Here is a 22580-nt window from a genome sequence, read left to right on the forward strand (position 1 = left end):
GGGACCTTTGAGGGATCAGGGAATCAGAGGGGGAAGAAGCCAGCATCTCCCCGTCCTGCTTGGGTCCTAGTGAGCCTGCTTGGGTCCTGGGCCTGAAACCCAAACCCTGGGTCCCCCTCTGGCCACGTGGGTCCCCAGGACTGAGCCCTGTCCCCTCCAAGGCTTCCTCCAGCTGTACCAGCCCCTGCTGGCATGCCTGTGGAGGCCTGCATCCTAGCTGGCCTGCACAGGCCATGTGCTCCAGGCCAGCTACAGGAACAGACACTGGTGAGAGAAAAACATGCAGAGGTTGGGCTGACACAGCAGGTCCAGAGACCTACCTAGGGGTATTGGAGGCCTACTGGGGATATGGGGTAGGCTCACCATGGGGGCAAGGACACTGATAGATGAGGCACCAAGGAAATTTTTATTTTAAAAATTTTTTTTACCTTTTATTTTATTCTTTTTTCTTTATTTTTGGCTCTTGTGGTTCTTTTTGTTGTTGTTTCATTTTATTTTTTCTAATATATTTTTTTTATTTTTCTAGTTCTATTTTCTTTATTCTTTGTTATTGTTCTGTTGTTTTCTGGGTATTTTTCTTTGTTTGTTTGTTGATTTTTTTTTCCATGCTGTGCAGATTGCTGGGTCTTGGTTCTTTCCCTGTTTTTTGAATTTCATTACTTGTCTTTTTTATTATTGAGTAATAATAGTTCTTTATTTTCTGCATACAAATACTGTATGAAATTCATGATTTGCAAATATTTTCTTCTTTCTTTGGATTATTTTTCACTTTCTTAATGGTATAATTTGTAGGACAATAATCTTAATTATGGTGAAGTTCAATTTATCTATGTTTCAAATGTTGCTTGTGGTATTAATGTTATATCTAAGAACAATTGCCAAGATTCTGAAGACTGCCCATTAATATTTAAAGTAATTATTTATATGGTCAGATTTAGATCTACCATTTTACTGTTTAGTTTTTATTTGCCAGTCCCTTTTAGTTTCTCTTTTTCTGCTTTTTTGATTATTTAAATATTTTGTTTGGAATTCTATTTTAAATTACCTACATTACATACACATATATATATATATATTTAAAAATCATCAGTTTCTCTCTTTATTCCATTTATTTCACACACATATGCTAGTTCATTACAAAATTGACATATGCTCCTTGAACATCCAAAGATATATCAAGAAAATCCTTTCTCCTATATTAAATTAGTTATTGATTCTTTAGCTCGTGTGTTTTATATCTCATGTATATTTTAAGTGATTGCTCTAGAGATTACAATAAACATGTTTAGATTTACAAACTAGAGTTAATATAATAACACATCATTAAAATGTTGAAATCTCACCAACATATAGATCTAATAAATCCCCCCTCTCTCCCCCCCTACCACACACACACTTTATGCTAGAGGTAGAAAACTTTTTACGTAATGGACCAGATAGTAAATATTCTAGACTTTGCAGGATACAAACAGTTCCTGTTGCATATTCTGCTTTGTTTTTGTTTTGTTTTGTTTTAACAATATTTTTAAAATGTAGAAAATCATTCTTAGCTTGAAGTTTACAAATATAGAGACTGTAGGCTAGACTTTGCCCATGGGCCGTAGTTTGTTGCCCTTTGCATTATGCTATCATTATAAATATTACATGTATATACCTTATAAACTATAGAAGAAAATGCTACTTTTTTTGGTTCAGAAAGATACATAAACTTCAAAGAAAGAGGAAATAAGGAGAGTTTATATTTATCCAAATGTTTAACATTTCCCAAGGACATTGTTCTTTTTTGAAGACACAGATTTCCAATTTGTAATGTTTGGAGAATTCCTTTTATTTTATGTATGTATTTATTTATTTATTTGCATTGTGTATTTGATGTCAAAAGAATTCTCTAAGTTTTCTTATATCTTCGATGTCTTCTTTTGCCTTTAGTCTTCTGGTTTACTTTGGCTGAATATAGAATTCTAGAATGATAGTTTCAGTTAGTTAGATTTTATTCAGTACTCTAAAGATGCTGTTTTACTCTATGACATTTTTTTTTCTGATAAAAATCAACAGTAATTTGAAGCATATTTGCTCTTTATATAATATAGAATTTTATGCTGGTTACTTTCAGCATATTTTCCTTAGTTTGGCTCTAACTGTTTTAACAATGGCATATCTGCAAATAGTTATCTTCATGTTAATCCTTGCTTAGAGTTTCCTGAGTTTATCTAATCAGATCACAAACAATGTCCTGCAAATGAAGAAAAATCCAGATCTCCTTCAGAAGGAAGAATGCAATAGCATGACAGTTGTATACAGTGACTTCCTCTTAACTATCCCGAAAGAGACCTGCAACAACTCAGCTGGGTAACTGTGCCTATGGGAAGGAAAAACTATTAGACACCATCCTTGGCTAATACCAATTATTGGGGAACCAGAACATCACAGGTCCATCAGTCCATCAAAGGGTCAGATAATGAAGGAAGATCTGAATTTTCCTCATGATAGGATTGTTAAAATAATATGTGTAGTCAAAACATGTATGCTTTGGGTCTCGCAGAACTACCACAATGGCTCATTGACACACCAAGCAAGACCTGTTATGGATGAAAAAGACAATTAAGATCAAAAGCAAAACCAGATCCTGAGGGAATTGTAGATACTAGAGTCAACATCAAAACTTTAGGGTTAGGAATGGTGACTCTTATTGTACTCACATTTAAGACTCTATCTTGGCTAATGCAAAAGAGAAATGCCTTTTGGAGGAACACGGTGGAATATCTTAAGTTTAATCATATCATCACCCCAGTGCAGCTTTTTTTCTACATATGCTCTTGTAATAGGAACAAATCAGTTTAGTTGGCAAGCAGCTATGGACCTGACAAATACTTTTTCTCTATTACAATAAGATAAAACAGCACAATAAGATTCCTTTTACCCCACAAACCCATCAATAAAATGTGATCACTTGCTTTAGGATTACCCACCCTCTCTATTGGGCTACCACCACCCTTTAAAGTACCTATTTTTTTTTCAATTAGAGGGAAAAAAAACACTTCTATATGTGGACAAATTAGAAAAATTTTCACCCTGGGAAGAAAAGTCTGCTCCATGAGAGGGAGAGGAACAAATTTCATAAAAGGCAAATATTGTGTGCCTTCTTACAGGCAAATGTAGTCCAATTCCAGAGCACAGAACTGAGTGAGCTGAGTGCAGACTCAATTGCAGTTTACATTTACTCCCTTAGATCAGTGCCCTTGTGCAGTACACAAACTGTGAAACCACATGTGAAAAACCAAATTCTTTAATGCAATTAATATCTCAGGGAATTTAAACATTTAACTGGCCAAAAAATAATGGATTATGTTATGTTTTAAGAATTGGATTATGTCAGGGAAATTTCTGAATGGCCGATGATCTGAAACATGCCAGGCTCTTCCTTCTAAAGGGGTAAGTCAAGATGCTACAGCCTCGTGCTCTCAATCACTAAGAAAGAGTCCTACTGATTGATTTTGGAGGGAACGTATTTCACAATATAGGAGAATGCTCTAACTCATTTCCTGTCTCACTCCCCAAAGTAGTCAGTTCGTTGTGGAGCCCCATGCCAGCAAAGGCTCTTCAGCTAGTTCAGGGTGTACCTCCACTCTGCACTTATAGTTCTAAAGATTCACCATGTCTCAAGGTCTCTATGCTAACAGATGCTCAATTCAGAGCATATTATTAATAATGAAGATAGAATGTGTAATGCATATTTTTATATATTTTAATGAATGTTCCTTTTATTCACTACCTCTCCTTCAATAGTTTCTACATTTTGGTGTTTAATTTTATAATTAACTACAAAATATTTCTATAATCTTCAGAATAAGAATACCAGAACTTAAAGTGTAATATACATGACCTAGAAATTCTGGACCTAGACTGAGTGCAGTAACTAATGAAATTTTTTTTTGTTCCCTTGAGGAAAGTGTGAGTGTATTTTGAGTTATAAAAGGGATAGTTGCATTATATAAAGCAGAAACATTTGTGTATGTGTGTGGGGGGGAGGTCTAAAGTATAAGAAAGAATTCATATAGATGTTAGACAGCTAAAATGATATGTGTTCATTTTTTATTTATGTGGCATCCCAAGATAAGTGAAAGTTAAGACACAGTAGTCCATATCTATTTTTTTATATCTTCTGCAAGGTACAGCTTTTGCAGATATCAAAACTGTGGCCAACTAGAAGTTTTCCCACAGGAATTTAAATACTACAAAGATACTGTAGATTGAAGAGATCCTTGACATGGTAGCAAGTGTCCAGGGTTATAGAGAATTGCAATACAGTACTCCTGCAATGGCATAAGTCCAAGTGACCGTAGATGATAACTGCTGTGGATATTGTACTTTGTCCCTTGGTTCCTGGAAAATATAGTTCCCTGATATAACAATACCTGACAAAAATATTGATAGAAAACTTACAGGCCAATTTTAATCAGGAACATAGGGGCAAATACAAATCCACTCTCATTAACCTAAGTAGAAAATAAATTTAAAGGAGGTATATCATTACACTTGCCTGATTTTTTAAAAAAGTAGATTTTTTTTTCATTTTCAAGATGTAAACATTAAGTATGTATAGCTTTTGTTTGTGTCAATCATACCTCAAAATAATTTTTAAAAAGATTTTTCTGAAGAAGAGCATGTGTATAATTGCTCTGTTATCCACTGAATTGTTGTTCATTTGTTAGAATTCTATGATGAAATCCTATAGACTTGGAGTTTTCATTATAGAATGATTTTAATTACAGTTTCACTTTTTAAAATAGTAATGAAGGGGACAGTCAAGATGGAAGAGGAGTAGGAGGACATGGAGCTCATCTCTCCCCACAAACGCATCAAGAATACATCTACAAATGGAGCAATTCTCACAGAGCACCTTCTGAACACTAGCAGAGGACCTCAGACACCTAAAAGAACAAGAAAGATCCCCATGTAATCGGGTAGGATGAAAGAAAGAAGAAGGGAAAAGGAAGAAGAGAGGAAATGGAATGGGACCTATGTCCCTGCAGGGGAGCTGAAGGTGAGGACAGGTTCCCGCATCTGGGGAAACACCCTCACTGGCAGGGAGATCAGCTGGGACAGAGGGGGAGTTTTGGGGGCTTGCAGGAGAACACAGCAACTGGTCTGTGGTAGGCAGGACAGAGTGAGACCTACAATGATGGTCTGTGTCACAGCCCTGTGTGACCCAGCCTGAAACGGGTGTCCACTGGTGTGCACAGAGGCTGGGTGCTGGAACTTGGGGTTTGGAGAGCAGACCCAAGGAGAGAACTGTTTTTGGCTAGGAGGGGACAGCCTGAGTGGGCGGGAGTGAGGAGCTCTGCAACTGGGAATGCTCGGGGAGAAAGCCCAGACCACCATAGAAGAAAAGCACCATTGTTGAGTGACATGCAAAGGGTGGGGTCACCATTGCAGCCTCTCTCCTCATGCTCAGTCCCCTGCCTCCATTGGCACCAGGGAGGGGTCCCACTTGAGTGGCTCTTGCCCCCCTGGCCATCGCCTCCTCTGTCCCCTCTCTGCCTGGGCAACCTACTCACCCAGATCACCACCTCAGCACCCTCTTTCCTGGGTGAACTGCTCGCCTGATTACCACCTTAGCTCCCTCCTGGTGATGGACTTGTGCATCCCAATAGCCACCATGGCCCTCTCTCGCCTGGGCAGCCCTGTGCCTGATCCCTGTCTCTGCCTCCTCCCACCTGATGGGCTCGTGTGCTCTGGCAGCCTTGGGAGCAGATGCTGGTGGGTGGCCCACACACAGAGGTCCACACACAGGGGCCATGTGATGAAAGAAGAAGAGCTAAAATTTCTCCTTGGGGCTATGCAAAACACGGAGTTACACCTCCACTGACAATTTCCTAAATTCAGTACCTGTGTAATATCTGAACAGGTAACAAGTGCTACTGCAGCTGAGACAGGTCTGGCTTTAGCAGTTGTGGGATCTGAGGGAGTGGCAGGATATATTTAAAGTGATGAAAGAGAAAAACCTATAATGAAGAATACTCTACCCAGCAAGACTCTCACTCAGATTCAATAGAGAAATCAAAAGCTGTACAGACAAGAAAAAGCTAAGAGAATTCAACACCACCAAACCAGTTTTAAAACAAATAGTAAAGGAACTTCTCTAGACGGGGAAAAAAAGAGGTCACAAGAAAATCACAAATGGAAAAGCTCACTGGTAAAAGGAAACATACGGTAAAAGCAGGAAATTATCCACATACAAATATGATATCAAAACAAGCAACCATGAGAAGAGGAGAGCGCAAATGCCAGAAAGAGGAATTGCATTTGAAATTAAGGAACCAACAACTTAAAACAACCTTATATATAGACAAACTGCTATATCAAAACCTCATGGGAAATACAAACCAAAAAACTATAATAGATACACACACAAAAAGAAAAAGCAAACCAAACATAACACTAAATATGGTAATCAAACAGCAAGAGAATAGAAAAAAAAAAAGAGGAAGAAAACAAAACAAAAAAAATGTCTACAGAAACAAACCCAAAACAATTAAGAAAATAGGAACATACATATGTATAATTACCTCAAATGTAAGTGGATTAAATGCTCCAACCAAAAGACCAGACTGGCTGAATGGATACAAAAACAAGACCCATATATGTTGTCTACAAGAGACCCACTTCAGACCTAGAGACACACAGACTGAAAGTGAGAGGATGGAAAAAGATATTCCATGTAAATGGAAATCAAAAGAAAGCTGGAGTAGCAATACTTACATGAGAAAAACATAGAATTTAAAATAAAGACTGTCAGAAGAGACAAAGAAGGACACACATAATAATCAAAGAATCAATCCAAGAAGAAGATATAATAATTGTAAACATATCTGCACCCAACATAGGAACACCCCAATATATAAGGCAAATGCTAACAGCCATAAAAGAGGAAATCAGCAGTAACACAACGATATTGGGGGAATTAATACCCCACTTACACCAATGGACAGATCATCCAGGCAGAAAATTAATAAGGAAACACAAGCATTAAATGACATATTAGACCAGATAGATTTAATTGATATTTATAGGACATTCCATCCAAAAGCAGCAGAATACACTTTCTTCTCAAGTGTACACGGAATATTCTCCTGGGTAGATAACATCTTGGGTAACAAATCAAGCCTCGGTAAATTTAAGAAAACTGAAATCATATCAAGCATCTCTTCTGACCACAAAGCTATGAGATTAGAAATAAATTACAGGAAAAAGAACTGTAAATAATACAAACACATGGAGACCAAATAATATGTTACTATACAGATAATGGATCACTGAAGAAATCAAAGAGGAAATCAAAAAATACCTAGAGACAAATCACAACAAAAATATGACAATCCAAAATCTATGGGATACAGCAAAAACAGTTCTAAGAGGAAAGTTTATAGCAATACAATCTTACCTCAGGAAACAAGAAAAATCTCAAATAAACAACCTAACCTTACACTTAAAGCAACTAGAGAAAGAAGAACAAACTCCAAAGTTAGCAGAAGGAAAGAAATCATAAAATCAGAGCAGAAATAAATGAAATAGAGACAAAGAAAACAATAGCAAAGATCAATGAAACTAAAAGCTGGTTCTTTGAAAATATAAACAAAATTTCTAAACCTTTAGCTAGATTCATCAAGAAAAAAGGGAGAGGGCTCAAATCAATAAAATTAGAGATGAAAAAGTAGCAGTTACAATGGTCACCATAGAAATAAAAAGGATCATAAGAGATTACTACAAACAACTGTATGCCAATCAAATGGACAACCAGAAGAAATGGACATATTCTTAGAAAGATACAATCTCCCAACACTGAAGCAGAAAGAAATAGAATATATGAACAGATCAATCACAAGTACTGGAATTGAAACTGTGATTTTAAAAGTTCCAACAAACAAAAGTGCAAAACCAAATGGCTTCACAGGCGAATTCTATCAAACATTTAGAGAAGTGTTACCACCTGCCCTTCTGAAACTTTTCCAAAATATTTGCAGTGGAAGGAAGACTCCCAAGCTCATTCTATGAGGACACCATCACCATGATACCAAAATCAGAAAAAAAAAATCCCCCAAAAAGAAAATTACAGGCCAATATCAATGATGAACATAGATGCAAAAATCCTCAACTAAATACTAGCAAACCAAATTCAGCAACACATTAAAAGGAGCAAACACCATGACCAAGTGGGATTTATCCCAGGGATACAGTGATTCTTTAATATAGGCAGATCAATCAATGTGATACAAATTAAGGAATAAAAGCCAAATGATCATCTCAATAGATGCAGAAAAAGCTTTTGACAAAATTCAACACCCATTTATGATAAAAACTCTCCAGAAAGTGGGCATAGAGGGAACATACCTCAACATAATAAAAACCATATATGACAAACCTACAGCTAACATCATACTCAGTGGTGAAAAACTGAAAACATTTCCTATAAGATCAGGAACAAGACAAGGATGTCAACTCTCATCAGTTTTATTCAACATAGTTTTGGAAGTATTAGCCATGGCAATCAGAAAAGAAAAATAAATAAAAGGAATCCAGATTGGAAAAGAAGAAGTAAAACTGTCACTGTTTGAAGATGACATAATACTATACATAGAAAATCCTAAAGATGCTACCAGGAAACTCCTAGAGCTCATCAATGAATTCATTAAAGTTGAAGGATACAGAATTAATACACAGAAATCTCTTGCATTACTATACACTAAAAATGAAAGATCAGAAAGAGAAACTAAGAAAACAATCCCATTTACCATTGCATCAAAAAGAAAAAAATACCTAGGAATAAACCTACCTAAGGAGGCAAAAGACCTGTACTCAGAAAACTATAGGGTACTGATGAAAGTAATTGAAGATGACACAGACAGATGGAGAAATATACCATGTTCTTGGATTGGAAGAATGAATATCGTCAAAATGACTCTACTATCCAAAGCAATCTACAAATTCAATGCAATCCCTATCAAATTACCAATGGCATTTTCTCCAGAATTAGAACAAAAAATTTTACAATTTGTATGGAGACATGAAAGACCCCGAATAGCCAAAGCAATCTTGAGAATGAAAAACAGAGCTGGATGAATCAGGCTCCCTGACTTCAGACTACACTACAAAGCTACAGTAATCAAAACAGTTTGGTATTGGTACAAAAACATAAAGATAGATCAATGGAAAAGGATAGAAAGTCCGGAGATAAATCCATGCACCTATGATCACCTAATCTATTACAAAGCAGGCAAGAATATACAATGGAGGAAAAACTGACTCCTCAATAAGTGATTCTGGGAAAACTGGACAGCTATATGTAAATGAATGAAATTAGAACACTCCCTAACACTATACCCAAAAATAAACTCAAAATGGATTAAAGACTTAAATGTAAAAAAACTTTTGGCCTAATCTTTGCTGTCTACTTTTTTGTTTGTTTTCTATCTTATTAACTTCTTAGCCTCTCAGTGAGACTTTTCCACATTAAAGTTAGCTAAAGCCTCTTTTTGAGATGATCATATAAATCACTGAAACAGGAGCTATTTTTAGAATAAAAGGGGACACTATTAAATTATATTTGTATTTTTATAAATATAGAATAGCTGTATTTAAAATATAGTTTCTCTATTTGGCTGGTAAATTTATTTTACTTATATATTTCTTGGTGTTTGTGTGTATGTGTGCTTATGTGTGTGTCAAGGTGCATATGTGTGTTACTGTTCAATAAGTTTGTTTTTCCTCAGGTTTTCTCAAATCCTGTGGAAAGACAGAGCAAGGATTAAATGAATATATATATATATATATATATATATATATATATATATATATATATATATGTAGGTAGTAGTAATCTATTATTTAGGCATTTGTTTACATTTTCCAATTTTATAGGTGAAAAGGGCATTTCTTTGTTGTAATAGCTTGTGTTACATTGACTCCTGATGAGTTTGAATATTTTAATAAGCTTACTGGCCATTTGCATTTCATCATGTCTCCTTACATGAGTACCAAATTTGACTCTCACTCATTCTGTTTAAACATATGATTTGTTGACATAGAGATAAATATCTATTATTCAATTATTATAATAACACAATACATTTTAAACCTAAACAATTATTTTTTTCTACTAAAATGAATGATAACCAGCGAACTTAGCTAGAAGCATCTGCTCAGCTTTAAACTGATTGTTTATCAGAAATTTCTATATCAAAATGAAGAGGATAACCATGAGCTTAACATGTGGTTTTCTTTATTTAATTCAAATGTTATATATCCTTATACCACCTTTTAAAGCTTGGTATACATAGTTTCTGAAATATCAGAATAACTTATTATTACCATTAATGTAGATTTTTAAGAGCTGATTAACTCATTCTTGGATTTGCATTGATAGAAAATATCTTAAGTTGAAAGTTATGAAGGTAAAATTAGAAAGAAATATTTTTTTGTTGATTGAGATTTATGTGTTGCACTTCTTAATGACCTGTTCATTTCAACAAATGATGACCAATTCTCTTTGACAGAAATCCCTTAGCGTGTTTCTAGTATAGCATGAATAAATAGTGTTCATTCATTATGTAGCATAGAATTACACTATGGTGTAAATGAACTTATTGCTAATAATTTGTAACTGTTGCAAGTTCCTGTCAGAACACTGCCAAAATGCATTTGGCAAATCTTCCCAGATAACTGATAAACAGAAAAAGCTAATTACATTTGGGACATTCAGAATGTGAATACATACAAATCTAATCAGAGGGTAAAATGCACTAAAAGTCTTTGTAAATCTTTACGTGGTTTCTGCTGAATTCCATGTTACACATGGGAAGAGTCAGCATGAGGAACTTCAGTCTACAACTTATACCTTCAATGAGAAAAAAAAAAATTGGTAATGAAACAAAGGGGCAGCTGTCAAAGTCAGCCACAAGAAATAATTCTTGGTTGAAACACTGATTTTCAAAAAGACAAGGAATTTGTGAAGAGCCTACTGCTTGTGTTTCTGAAGATGTTGAAGTTAACTGAAGGTGTGATTTTTTAGTACCCAAGCAGTGATAGAAGTCAAAAGGAGCATAATACTCTTAACAAAATTCACAAAAATGCTAGTCAATTTGGAGGCTGAAAATTCTGAATCAAATTGTGATCCTGCAATAAAACTTTGCATTTGAATATTGCCCTTTGAACAGGAGTGTTTAAAGCCAAGTTCAATGTGGGGAATATTTGAACCTTGGATGATCACTAGCTTATCATTTGTATTTCACTAATCATTGTCCATATTGCTTATCATCCATATTCCACTGCCCTAGAAGTTTTATGTAATTGAAACATTTTAGAACAAGCATTCTTATTTAGGGTCTTTGGGTGACTATATACCTTTAGGTGATCCATAGACAACCTGGATGTTTACATGGATTGTGCTTGTGTGTGTGTGTGTGTGTGTGTGTGTGTGTGTGTATGTGTGAAAGTGAATGTATCTTTGCTCAAATACCCAGAGAGAGGACTCATCTTTTTTTTCAATGTGATTATGATCATCAAAACATAAGAAATATATCCAGGCTTAAAACTAATCATTTATCTTGATCTTTAAGAAAAATTAATCAATAACAATAATTATAAACTCATTTTCAAAAGATATTCACATACAATAGTTCTAGTAATTCTCCCAGTTTTTCTGTAGAGATAATCGCATTTGTATGAGATACCTTGAAGATGACATGTTAATAAACGGCAAACTAATTTTATGTGAAAGTATTCTTTTGCTCTAGGGAGGGAAGCGGTCATTAAAAATATATCTCTTTTTGTATATATATGTCTATGTGTACATGTGTGTGTTTTTCTGTGTGTGTGTGTGCCTATTAGGAGTAGTCCCAGCTTGGTATTTATGAGAGAGGGGAGATTACACTAAATAACAACATAAAAACAGAGTCTCTCAATGCTAGTTAGAAGCTACTCTCTTCTCCTTTGTACCCACTGCCAATCACTGCTGTCTATTTGTCTCATTTTCTATATCATACATAAAACGTGTCTGTATATATATACATATATATCATATAAAAATGATATTTGGTACAGTTACCTGGTTTGCTGTATTATAGAGGTTTATTTTGTTGGGATAATAGTCCTTCCTATGATGTGTTTATTTATGTTAGCTGTCATATACATGCTGGTCTTTCCAAGGTAGGTAATTAAAAGATAAGACAAATTACTTATTTTTAAATTTGAAAATACATCTGAGACACTATTTCTAGGATTTTTAGGAAATGCAAGCATAATTATGGTAAAATTATGGTAATCTCCATGATATACTTAAAATAAAAACGAACACTTCTATACACTTCTGATTCTCAATGTTTCACAAATATTATTTACATTTGTGAATTTCTTAGGCCCTGGGAACAGAAATTTAAATGTGTTTCTGGTACTCTGATAGAAATAACTTATCATGTATTTGAAATACAAAATACCATACCCATGTTTCATATATTAAAGCTTATAGGGTGTCTCAGATAATTAACATTTTGCCTTACTAAAGGCAACTGATTTTGTTTCGTGTGAAAGACATTTGTCAAATTTCCAACAATATTTTTTTTAAACACTGGAGACCTTTCTAGTTTACATAATGGGCTCTATCATTCTCCAATCAACTATACCCAAAGAGGAATTATTTACTGCAATCTTTCAGTTTTAGTGGGATTGGGAAGAAACCTGCTATACAGATGAGATTTGGAGTTTCCTATTCCTTAGACTTATTTTGTAAAGTTCCATCATAGCTTTATGCAGAGCAATGAATTGGCTGCATTTTACTCCATGGCATTTATTAAACTTGAATAGAAAAGCAATGGCTATCTAATAAGACTTTGCTTATTTAAGCAAGGTTACAGTGACACAGATTTCAATAACAGTAACAAAAACAACAGTAAGATAAAAACAATAATAGCATTAATAATAATAATAGAAATTTTCTGTGAAGTTCATTCCATATACCAGGACTTTCCTTAACTTTCATACATATTAACTCATTTATTCCTCACGATATCATTATAGGTAGACCCATCTTATAGATAAGAAACCTGAGACACAGAAGGGTTAAATAATGCCCAAGTTCATGTAACTGGAAAATGAAGTAGCTAATGATTTGATTCCAAGTCCTCTCGATTGAGTATCCATTTTCTAATCACTGTGTTATGCTGACTCCAAGAAATTCACAGTGTGTCAGAAACTCACTCTCTCAGAGACAGAAAAATGCACATCCTAAATACAATGTGGTCTTATAAGCTGGCTGTCTTAATAAATGCAGAGAAAAGAAAGACAGCATTTTTGTGGGAGGTGAGTGTAAAAGCCTTTATAGGTTTGGGTTAGACCTTGAAAAAATAAGTTGGATTTTAAAAGACAACAGTAAGAAGTGATAAAAATAATATCAGCCCAAGTGGGAGGTTCAGACACTTGTGAAATGTTAAATGCTATTATATTCTGGAGGATGTTTCAATTATTCAAAGTAAAAATAATATATACATCCATATAATTAGCTAACATTCTTTCACAGTTAGTGTTTTAGGTTTCTTACATCTATTTCCACCATGTTGTTAATCTATATTTTTAAATAAACTTTTAAAAGTTTTAGAACAGTTTTAGCTTTAAAGAAAAATTGCAAAGACAGTACAGAGAGTTCCCATATAACCCACATCCAGTTTCCACTATTATCAATATCTTACATTAGTATTTGCATTTGTTCCAATTAATGAACTAATATTGATACATTATCATTAGATAAAGTCCGTCCTTTATTCATATTTTCTTAGTATTTATCTAGCGTACTATTTCAGTTCCAGGATCCCATCTAGGATATCACAATAAATTTAACAGTCATATATTTTTGTCTCCTCTTAGCTATGACAATTTCTACAGACTTTCCTTGATTTTGATTATCTTGACAGTTGGGAAAAGTACTGGTCAGGTATTTTGCAGAACGTCTTTTGATTGAGATCTTCTTAAGTCTCTCTCATGATTAGGCTAGGGTTATGTGTTTGGAGGAGAAAGACTACAGAGCTAAACTGCCATTTTCATCACATCACATCAAGGATACATACTATCAATATGGCTCATAACTGTTGATGTTAACCTTAATCACCTGACTGAGGTGATGTTTGTCAGAGCTCTCCACTATAAAGTTACTCTTTCTCCCATACAGTACTTTTTGGAAAGAGCACATTGTACTCTGGAAGGAAGTCACTATGTACCACCCGTATCAAAAGTGGAGATCCAAGCCCCATCTTCTTGACAGTGGAGTGTCTAAATAAATTTGAAATTCTTCTACATGAGAGATTTGTCTATTCTCACTCATATATTAATTTATTCAATCATTTATTTATGTCAGTGATGACTCTAGGATATTCATTTTATACTTTGGATTATAATCTAATACAACTTTATGTATTTTATTATTCACATGGTCTCAGATTTGACCATTGAGAGCTTTTTCAGTTGACTCCTGGTTACTTTGACATATTCACCTCATTGTGGGTTTTTTTTTTTTTTTTTGGTTATTGGTTTCATCATTTTGTTTTTCTTTTGCTTGTTCGTTCATTAAAGACTTCCTTACTTTTTGTCACTACTAGATGCTCCAGGCTCATCTTGTATATTTTCTGCCCCAGTTCAAGAATTGGACATTTATTCCAATGAACTGTGGTTAACTTTATTGGATAATAGATTGAAAAATCAGGATCTGAGTATCAGGTGTGCCTATTCTTACTAGAGTGTTATGACTTCTATGTCTTAGCTGACACAGAAAGGAAATATATGTATAAATATATGTATATATACTAATATATAGTCATATCTAAAAATATTTCTGTATGTAACCATCTGTACTTATATTAAGCTATCATGACTTCAGACTGATATCTCCAACTCTAATCTATTATCACATGGTTCAGTCTAACCTCCTCCCCTTGCTCATGTATAATGTCCCACTCCAAAAATGAGAAGCCTGGCTCCCACAAGCCACATTTTTTTACATAATTGTTTAACTCCAGTGTACATGTATAGTTTTATCAGAATTGTTAACCCATAATTTCATGGGGAACAACTTTATCAACTAAAGTGCAGTGCTATGGACAGATTCATATGCCTTAGTTTTATAGACTCTACTCATTTCCAAAGTTACTTAGCTCTGCATTATTTTTCCCACCCCCTTTAATGAATTATTTCCTGAATTTGTAATATAGTTCAATTGATTTGTCACGTTTTCCATTCCATCCAGAAATTCTCTGGCCTCCAAAATAATTTTTCAGTTGCATATATTAAGTTTCACACTTTGTGGTATAAAGTTTTATGGATTTTCAACAAATACATAGTGTCTTATATCAACCACTTCAGTATCATATAGTCATTTTACAATCCTAAAAAATCATCTGTGTTTTAGCTATCCAACCCTCCACCCTTCCCTAAGCCACTGACAACATTATTATCTGTAGTGGATTGAATGTTTCCATATTTGCAAAATGCCTCTTTGCAAATGTAATTAAAGATTTAAAGATTAGGAGAAAATCCTGAATGACTCAGGTGGACACTAAATTCAATGACAAATGACCTTATAAGAAACAAACAGCAGGAAGACACACAGTGAAGAGGAGAAATCCACGTGACCACTGAGGCAGAGATTGGAGTGATATGTCCACCAGCCAGGGAATGTCTGGAGCCAGATGCTTCCAGATGCTGGAAGATGCAAGGAACAGGTTGTCGCCTAGTACCTTTGTAGGGAGTGTGACCCTGTCAAGATCTTTATTTTAGACTTATAATCTCCGGAACTATGAAATAATAAATTTCTATTGTGTTAAGCCACCAAGTTTGAGGTATTTGGTATGGCAGCCATAAGAAACTAATATAGCATCACTGCAACTTTGCATTTTCCAGAATGTCATATAGTTGGGCTCATGTATATAGCATGCAGCCTTTACAGACTGACTTCTTTCATTTAGCAATATGCATTTAAGATTCTTCATTATCTTTTCAAGGCTTGATAATTCCTTTATTTTTCTGCTGAACAGAATTTTATTATATGGATGTTCTGGTTTGTTTATCCATTCACCTATTTAAGTACTTGGTTACTACTGCGTTTTTTCAACTATGAATAAAGTCGCCATAAACATTCATGTGCAGCTTTTTGTGTGGACATAGGTTTTCAAATCAACTGGGTAAGTACCTAGGATTTGTGATTACTGGATCATGTGGCAAGGCTATGAAAACTTCCAAAGCAGAAGTGGCATCTTGCATTCTCACTAGCAATGAATGAAAATCCCTGTTGTTCTGTATCTTTATTTGCAATTGGTGTCATCAACTTTTTGGATTTTTACTGTTCTAACAAGTGTGTGGTGTTATCTTTTAATTTGAAATTCCCTAATAATAGATGATGTTAATCATATATTATATGCTTATTTGAAAGCAGTGTATCTTCTTTGGTAAGATATTTGTTCACATTTTTTTGCCCAGTTTAACTTTTTTTCCTTGTTGTGCAATTTTAGTAGTTCTTTGTATATTTTGGAGAGAAGTCATTTATTAAATATATTTTTCACATATTTTCCCTTAGTATGTGGTTTGTCTTTTCATTCTCTTAATAGTGTCTTTTTAAGAAGTGAAGTTTTAAATTTTAATAAATTCCAACTTACCAATCTTTTTCTTGATTCATGATACTAGTGTTTTACATATAAAAAGCTCATTACCAATTCCAAAGTCACATAATTTTCTTCCATGTTATCTTCTAGACATTTTATAATCTTGTGTTCTATATTTAAGTTTGCTATCCCTTTTAGTAATTTTTGTGAAAAGTATAAGATTTATGTCTAAGTTTGTTTATCTGTCTATGGATTTTGCATATGGACATCCAGTCATTCTAGCACCAAATTGATTATCCATTCTCCATTGAAATGTCTTTGCTCCTTTGTCAAACTTGACTATATTTGTGTGTCTATTTCTGGGTTCTCTGTTCTGTTCCATTGATCTGTGTGTCTATTCTTTTACCAGTACTGTAATGTCTTGATGACTGTAACTCTATCTCAAACCTTGATATTCAGTAGTGTGAGCAGGCTCACTTTGTTCTTCTTCAGTGCTGTGTTGTTTACTCTAGGTCTTTTGCCTTTTCACATAAACTTCAGAATAAGTTTTTCAGTATCTACAAAATAGCTTGTAATTTTGATTGGTATTTTGTTACCTATATGTCAAGATGAGAAGAATTGACATCTTAAAAGTATTAAATGGTATATATTTTTTAGAAATAAGAAAATTGTCTCAGAGTAGCATAAGTTATTTAGTGAGGTCTCATTTTTAATAAATGTCAGGACTTGGATTTGTGCCTTTTAACAGTCTAGCTCCCAAACACAAATTTTTAAATATATCATTAAATTCCTTTAATTATAGCAGTCATCACACTACTTATTTTATTTTAGATGACCTATAAACTTTGCAAGTATATGGGTATCTGTTTTATTTTTGTTTCTCCAACAATTATTCAAGTATGTCACATATATTGCAAATGTAACTATTTTATTTTCCACTGCTATTAACCTTGCTCTGGACAGCACATCCCCTGAATAACAAGTCTCAGGGAGGCACTCATCTTCCCCTACTGTCATTCTCAATCTAGCTTTAGCCAGTTTGATCATTAAAATAAATATAATAAAAAAGGTTAATCAAATCTTTCTACTTCTCTGCTTAAACCTCTCCCAAAGTGTTCTGTTGAAATTAAATCAAATCCAAATATGTACCATGGCTTGTGAGGGCCTGTACAAACTGATTCTTTTTTACCTCTTTGATCTCACATGGAAATCATATTCCTCTTCTTAATTGGGCTTGAGTCATATAAGCCCTCTTTCTGGTCTTTGAAATTGCTAAGTTCATCCTTTAATAGACTTTTGCCTTAATTATTCCTTCTCCCTGGTATTTTTTCCCTAAATGTGTACAAAGGAGGTTCCTTGTCATGAAAAATCTCAGTCCAAACGTCACTTCCTCACAAAGGCCTATCTAAACACCTTACCTAAAACAACTAACCAACCTCTTGCTGCCCTCACACCATTCTACTCTAGTGAGTTTTAACGTTGTTTTGTTTTCACAGCACCTATGATTATCTGAAATTTACTCATTTCATTATTTCATTGTTTATTGTCCATATAATGAACTTTAATTTAAGGTTCATGAGGCAAGGATCTTGTCTGACAGGTTCACCATTCAATAAATGTGTTTTGAGTGAACAAATAGGGAAATGACTAATAAACACTAATTATTTCGTGAAATTAAACATATTAGTTGTTAATCTAATATTATTTTGATTACCCCTAAATTGTATACTTATTATATAACTAATGCACATTATGCTGAATTTACTGAGTATTTCATGCATCAGGCTTTTGTGCCAGGTCTGCTAGTAGATGTAACATAAACTTTTATTTCCTATTTTTTTTTTTTTTATTTTATAGGCTTGTCTGGCACTGCCTATTCTCAAATGTTGGTGCTGCCTAATTTGGTCCATCAACCTTCTCCTTTGCACACTATCTTTAGGTGACAACATTGAAAGTTCAAACTCCCCTTTTTTGCCTGAACAGACCCATATATAAGTTTTTATCTAATAACTTTTTCTCAAGATTCAAATTATAATAGTCCTCTGCCTGCCAGATAGATTGCCCTGGATATTTTATAAGCATTTATAATTCAACAAGTAAGCCTTCAATCTGACCCAACTTCTTTTCTACATAATTTTGTTTGAGTGAAAAGCCAATATGTGTTTTGAAAAAGCAAACATATGCACATAGATTTTTAAAATTTTACACATTTTGTCTTTTTATTAAGGGAACAAAGCCTTTCTGGAATTTGAAGACATGACTTATCCATATCTGTAAATACTAAGCATTCAGTTTGCAAATTTTAATGACACTTGCGCTCAGATATTTATGGAATACTTTGTCATAACATACTAACTGTTTTTAAATTCGCATAATGAAGTACAAGGCATTCCCCTGTGAAAACAGTATGGGAATAAATCTACATATGATGAAAAATCTTACCAAAGGAGTATGGTTAGGTTAATTGTAAAAAACAATTATGCAAACACCACTCCTTATGTTAATTTGGGATCTGCAGGAAGTTGTATGTTAAAAGATTTAAAATATGACTCACCTTCCCTGGCCTCCTTCAGGGTACTTAAAAGTAGCCTCTTAGTATATTAAACAATTTGGGTGTGGTCAAAATGTGTACAAACTTAAATGATACGTCTTCGTTTTTTTATCCCTTTTCATTTTTGTATGCTTAAGCAGCAACTTAAAATAAAGTTCTCCATATAAAAAATAAATCTCAACTCATTTGGAAATAATGAAAAAGCAGTTGACTATTGGGCAGGTTCCTGAGCAACCGTCAATACCTGCATTATTTCAACTAACATTTTTGGAACACCTAACAGGTGTCATACCCTGGGAATATAAAAGTAAAAAGAAGAGGAACTCTCTTTTCATCATTTTGAAATGTAGAAAAGAACCAAATACCTAAGTAGCCACTACAACATTATATGGCATTTGTTATAATGATGCTAACTAAACTATATATGGGATTTAAGAACACTTATCAAATATGATAATTGATCTGAGAATGAAAGAATAAGTTAGTGTGTTTGGTGAAAACAATCAAGAAAAATCATCTGAAGCAAAAGTTTTAGCAAATGGAAAGGAATAGAGGCGCTGGCTTGTCTTGGCATAAACATGGAATTTTAAGTAGCTTAGTGTTGTTGAATTGCAAAGAATACATGTGAAAGGTGAAAAAGAGACTAAGTGACACTAAATCATGGAATGCTTTGGTCATAAGAAATATTGAGTATTTGTCTTTCCGGAAATGAGGAATATATGCAAATATTTGAATAGAGACTGACACAATTGGATTAAGTGCTAAAGTATCAAACAGTTAAAACTATATGATGTAACTGTAAATATATAGGATATTGTGAGAGTTTAAAACAAGGAGTTGAAAACGGTAAGAGGTTACCAAAATATTCAAAGTTAAAATTATAAATTCAAATGTAAAGTGTGTGAAAATAAATGAAGATCACCCAAATGAAAGGAGAGGTTATTTATTTAGATCTTGGTATAGCAAGAGAGTCAACCATTATCACTTGCATTTGGCAGACACTCAAGATAGGTAACAAATGAGAAAGCTTTATAGTGCAAAAATGAAGGCTTCAGGTTTGTTCTAATTAGAAGTTGTTGGCATGGGGAAACTGGAGGCACACTAACATGAAATGGGGGATCCTATGTGATTGTATTGAAGAACTGTGGCCTTCTCTGGTTGGTCCTGAATTGGAAACAGGGACAACAGTAGGGAAGTTGACAGATCCTGACCCTTCTTGGCTGGTTGCTAGAAGTTTTAGTTTGGCTTCCTGGGCTGGTTCCTGAGGAAGTTGCCAATTAGCTTTTGGATTGGTTAGTACAGAGTGATTGATCAGAGTTCTGTTGTTATATGTGGTCTGTATATTTTTCTTTTTGTATATCCATCCTTTCAAGTGGGTAAATATATATGTAGATTGTATAATTACATGACTTGACCAGTGATTATATATGACTTTGAGGAAGGACATCCAGAAGAGCAGGGGAACAGTTTCAGGAGTAGAATAGATATTTATTTAATGCTACTTGTCAGGCACTTGGCTAAGATTTGTTATATCCTCACCTCTTAATCCTTACCTTAAGTCAGAAGATAAGTATACATGGCCAAAGAAGGCTATTCCCAGCATAAGGCAACTCATTGAAGTGATTCAGAGATAATTAGTTTCTGACCATACATTTAAACCTAAAAATTTTTTAAATATATATTATTTTCAAAATAAAGATAAACTTTTGGCACTTTTAAAGTTCAATTTTTTGGCACTGCCTTCAGGAAATTAGTACTTGAAAATCAGGTTCAAGGTAACTTAAAAAGAAGTTTGAGGAGAATTAAAAGGAAGATGATAAAATTTCTTTCTTTGCATTTCTTTTCTTTTACTTTAAAAAAATCTTTAGCACCACCAGACCAGCTTTGCAACAAATGCTAAAGGAACTTCTCTAAGCACAAAAAAAGGCCACTCCTAGAAATAAGAAAATTATGAATAGAAAAGCTGGTAAAGGCAAGCATAAAGTAAAGGTAAGAAAACATCTGTGCACAAATATGATATTAAAACTAGCAATTGTGAGAAGAAGAGAGCACAAATGCAGGATATTGGAAATGTATTTAAAATTAAAAGACCAGGAACTTAAACAATCTTTTTTATATATAGACTTCTATATCAAATCCTCATGATAATCTCACACCAAAAATCTAAAATAGATAAACACACAAAAGAGAAAAAGGAATCTAAACACAACACTAAAGTTAGTCATCAAATCACAAGAGAAGAGAACAAAAGAGGATAGGAAATAAAGAGACCTACAAAAACAAACCCCAAACAATTAAGAAAATGACAATAGGAACATACACATGGATAATTACCTTAAATGTAAATGGATAAAATGCTCCAACCAAAAGACGCAGACTGGCTTAATGGATACAAAAACAAGTTTTGTATATATGCTGTCTACAAGACACCCACTTCAGATCTAGGGACACATACAGACTAAAAGTGAGGGGATGGAAAAGGCATTCTATGCAAATGGAAATCAAAAGAAGTTGGAGTAGCAATACTCATATCAAACAAAATAGACTTTAAAATAAGACTCTTATAAGAGACAAAGATGGACACTACATAATCATCAAGGGAACAATCCAAGAATAAGATATAACAATTTTGAATATATATGCACCCAACACAGGAACATCTCAATATATAAGGCAAATGCTAACAGCCATAAAAGGGGAAATCGGCAGTAACACAATAGTAGTGGGGAACTTTAACACCCCACATACACCAATGGACAGATCATCCAGGCAGAAAATTAATAAGTAAACACAGGATTTAATGACACATTAGACCAGATAGAATTAATTGATATTTATAGAGCATTCCATCCAAAAGCAACAGAATACACATTAATCTCAAGTGCACATGAAACATTCCCTAAGATTGACCACAAGCTGGGCCACAAAGTGAGCCTTGATAAATTTAAGATGATTGAAATCATATCAAGCATCTTTTCTGACCACAGTGCTGTGAGACTGGAAATCAACTACAGGAAAAAAACTGTAAAAAACACAAATACGTGGAGGCTAAACAATATGCTATGAAACAACAAATGGATCATGGAAGAAATCAAGAGGGAATTTAAAAATACCTAGAGACAAATGAAAATGAAAACACGGTGATCCAGAATCTATGGGAAGCAACAAAAGCAGTTCTAAAAGGAAAGTTTATAGTAATACAATCATACCTCAAGAAACAAGAAAAATCTCAAATAAACAACCTTATCTTATACCTAAAACAACTAGAGGAATAAGAACAAACAAAACCCAAAGTTAGTAGAAGGAAAAAAATCATAAAAGAAGAGCAGAAATAAATGGAATAGAGAAGAAAACAATAGAAAAGTTCAATGAAAATAAAAGCTTGTTCTTTA

Source organism: Balaenoptera acutorostrata, chromosome 20, assembly GCF_949987535.1.
Source record: "Balaenoptera acutorostrata chromosome 20, mBalAcu1.1, whole genome shotgun sequence".
Classification (NCBI taxonomy): domain Eukaryota; kingdom Metazoa; phylum Chordata; class Mammalia; order Artiodactyla; family Balaenopteridae; genus Balaenoptera; species Balaenoptera acutorostrata.